The 4,185-nt window shown below is 36.6% G+C and overlaps 1 pseudogene; it reads left to right on the forward strand.

Annotated features, from left to right (window-relative positions):
* The first annotated feature begins 770 nt into the window (after positions 1-770).
* Positions 771-3,047, forward strand: LOC105293745 (annotated as a pseudogene).
* The last annotated feature ends 1,138 nt before the right edge of the window (positions 3,048-4,185 follow it).

Raw genomic sequence — 4,185 nt, forward strand, 5'->3', positions numbered from 1 at the left:
TCACAACATGTACAAATTATCTTCATTCCAAAACATCCCAAGGGTCCAGGCTGTTTGTATGTGATAGCAACTCATTGAGATCCAAATTATGAAAAATTATAAGAAATGAATAGGAAAAATACTGCTATTTCTCCATCAGTTTTTTTTAAAGGAATGTGTTGCAAACAAATGTAAGGATGGCTCTTTGGAAGCAAAAACCTCCCTAGTCAGATGAAGAAGCACAAGCAGAAGCAGAAATGGAGAAGGAGGAGGAAAGAAAGGATATACCCCAAGGGAGATCTTTTTCTTTTAACTCTCCATCTCAAAAAAAAAAAAAAAAAAAGAGAGTAAGTAAAAATGTTTTAAAATAGGGACTCTTTGTCCAGAAATAAACCCCAGTACATATGGACATCTGAATTCAGATGCTCAAAAGTCCTTATCAAGACTAATACTTGCTCTTATCATCTCTTGGCTATGCTGTGCTATGTGTGGGTTTCCTTCTTAGACTAGATTCTTCCTCTTGTTGGCCAAATAGATGTCCAGGGTTCCACCTTGCATTTTATTTTCTCAATAGCTACATGAGAAAGAATGTCTTTTTCTCAGTTTATTAAAAGCTCCCAGTACATCAGAAGTTTTAAACAGATCAGCTTGAGTCAAGTGTTATCCCTGCACCAATCTTTACAGCCAGAGGGAAGCCATTCCTGTGTCATCGTTCATCCAAATCCCACAGACAGAGAGAATGCAAAAGTGCTACTTTCTCAAGGGGAAATCGGGGTGCTACAACCAAAAAAATGGAACCAAAAGAATACTTGTTCACTACCAAAGGTAAGAATAAAAGAATTCATCCTGATTTTAGTAGAGGGTATTGAAAAAGAAAAAGAAGTAAAAAATTAATTAACTTCCTTCCTAGTGTTGCCTCTTCATTCAATTTCACTCAAAAAACTAGATTCAGATTTTTACAAGGGGAGAAGTATGCCTAGATAACATTTCTTCTTCTTTTTTTTCTTTTCTTTCTAAACAATTTACAGCTAAGTATTACATGTTGATACCTTACATTTTGTATTTTATGCTTTAGTTGAACTATATCAAAACTTTAAAGAAATGGAAACACATACAAAACAACAATAAACAAACCACACCATCTAATGTGCAAGAGAAAGTCATCATAACACTTCCTTGGATGACTTTAATAAATGGCTTTGTTGGATTGTTATTTTATTTTTTCCCAATTAGCTCTCTAATATGTGTTTATCTTGATGATAAACTTTGTGTGCTACACAATTAAATGCTTCTGTTACTGAGATGTATGAGGCACGAAGCCTAAGCATAAAGAGATTGACAATATCTCTCCCTGACTGCAATTTAATAAGGCTTGTTGAGTTAAAGATACACAAGGGAAACATTTTTGATTCAATTATTTTCAAAACAATAGTTTTTAAGGAGTACTAACAAAGTAAGAACTATTAATAAAAAAAGATTTATTGTCATAATTGACCATATCTTACTTTGTATGAATATAGGTACTTCTAAGATAAAGCCTCAACAAGCTAAGTTATAGTGGCTTCATAAGAGCAGAGAAGAACATTTGTCTAAACTCTGCCTGGTGCAATCAAATAATTAAACTGGATGTGGAAGAGAAAAAAAAAATACACAGATAAACCTGTGAAACCAATTGCTATTATGGAAGACCGCAGGTCTGTCTGATATGAAAACAAAGTATAGGCAGTGTTCAGTGATTCAGTCATAAAACCAATTGAGAATAAGCAGGAAATAGGATTTATAACCCTAGATGCATGTATGCCAATTTTTAGAGCATAGATGATAAAGTGAACTTGAGATTTTGACACTAAATAACATTATAGGAAAGCACTGGTTGAGTTAAATGAGGCTGAATTTCAGACTACTAAAAACTTGTATTTGAAATTACTGTGCTGTTTTCAATCATCTTGAACCATCATAGAGAAATGGGCTTGGTGCCACAAGGCTGCAAATAAACAGCAGTAGTTCTTATTTTTTTTAAAAGGACACTAATTAGCTACATACAAACTTTAGACTTCTACGCCTGAGGTGCATCTTAAGCACAATTAGATAATTGTTAAAGAAATGGAGCTCTCTGCTCTTCTCTGTTCCACAGACAGCTGCATATTCTTTTGCAGTGCCAGCTGCATCCCTGAGACACCGTGATAAAATTCTGAGTAAATGGATTTGGCCATGTTGGGCATCCAGTCTCCAGGATTGCTTTTAACTCTGGCAAAATGGATATTGTCATCAATGACCCCTGTCATCGACCTCAACTACATGGTCTACATATTTCAATACGATTCCACCTGTGGCAACTTATGGCGTGGTCAAAGCTGAGCATGGAAAGCTTTTTATCAATGGAAGGCCTATTTCCAGCTTTCAGGAATAAGTTCTTGCCCACATTAAATAGGGTAATGCTGTGCTAAATATATTATAAAGAGGCATAAACCATGAGCAGTATGAAAATATCCTCAAAACTGTCAGCAATGCCTCTTCCACCACCAACAGCTTTGCCCCTTTGGCCAAGGTTATTCACGACAAGTTTGGCATCATGGAGGGAACTCATAACCACAGTTCATGCCATCATGGCCACCCAGAAGACCATCGTGGTTCTTTTGGGAAGCTGTGGCATGGTGGCCATGTTGATACCCAGAACATCATCCCTTCTTTTACTTGGCACTGCCAAGACTATGAGCAAGGTCACCCCTGAGCTGAATGGAGAGCTCACTGGCATAGCCTCCTGGGTCCCAGCTCCAATGTGTCAGTCATGGCCTCCTGGGTCCCAGCTCTAATGTGTCAGTCACGGTCTGGAGAAGACTATCAAATATGATATTAAGAAGGTAGTAAAACAGACATCAGGGGGCCCACTAAATGATATCTTGGGCTACACTGAGAACCAGGCTGTGTCCTGTGACTTTAACTATGACACCCATTCCTTTACTTTTGATGCTGGGGCTTGCATTGCCCTCGTTAACTACTTCATTAATCTCATTTCATGGTGTGATAATGAATTTGGCTATAGCAACAGGGCGGTGACAGCCCCCTGAAGTAATCAGCCTCAGTGAAAGCACAAAAAGGAAGAAAGATGCCCAGAGCTGCTAGAGAGTCCTTGCCCCAACTCAATCTCTCAATGCACTTAGAATCTACCATCCTCAACAGTTTCTATCCCAGACCTTCTGAAGAAAAGGAGGGGCTTAGGGAGCCCTACCTTATCATGTATTATTAATAAAGATCACTGTACCCAGTGGGAAAAAATGAAGAAAGAAATAAATGGTTTCCAAACATTTAGAAATAGAAGTAGAGACCAGCAGGAGTTAGGATGAGTTCACAAAGAAAGGTTCAGGTCAGACTGGCTTTATTCTTCTCACAAGAATTCTTAAAAAATGGATTGTGTTCACCTGGATTTAGCAAGGCATTTGTCAGTCACAATGGAAACTCAACCTGAAGAATCATACAGAAAAATAGATTCATAAGTTCTTAAACAACTGTATCAAAGATCCTAGTTAATGGACTGTTGGAATCTTAGAGTGCAATTTTCTATTGTTTTTCAAATATCTTCTTTTCCTTCTTTTTAAAAACAGCTACCACATTTCAGCACCTACTTACTGTGTGCTAGGCTTGTGCTATTCCCTTGACATGAATCTTATACTCACAATGAACGAGATAAACGCTCTGCAAATTTTGCATCACCTAAATTGAAAATTTTACTGAAGATTATCAAACTATAAATAGAAAGCATATGTTTTTTTTAAATTTGCAAATTACATGAAACTGGAGAAAGAAGAGATACTTTGAATTACAGAATCAGGCTGTAAAAGAATCTAAACTCATTAGTTTATCAAATGAATTCATAGATATTTTATTTGTTAACAATCTTGTTGTGAGTCAATAGTGTTGATTTGGCTGCTAAAAAAATTAAAAGATACTTACATCATATTGTAGGATAACTATCTGAAGTGAGGGAGGTGGCATGCTTGCTTTTTCAGTATTCTTAGTTCTAAATTCTACAACTTAATATAGGATATATCTATCAGGATTTCTTCTTTTGTTAATACTAGAAACTGCATGCAAAAAGAAAAAAGGCATTTCTGTCTTACAGAGCGGTGAAGAGTTCTCAGGTAACCTACAAATCTGAAGAAAGAACTGGAATCTTTACTTTAGGAATGAAAAATAGGGTCTCGGAGC

Source organism: Pteropus vampyrus, unplaced genomic scaffold (genome assembly GCF_000151845.1).
Source record: "Pteropus vampyrus isolate Shadow unplaced genomic scaffold, Pvam_2.0 Scaffold76, whole genome shotgun sequence".
NCBI lineage: Eukaryota > Metazoa > Chordata > Mammalia > Chiroptera > Pteropodidae > Pteropus > Pteropus vampyrus.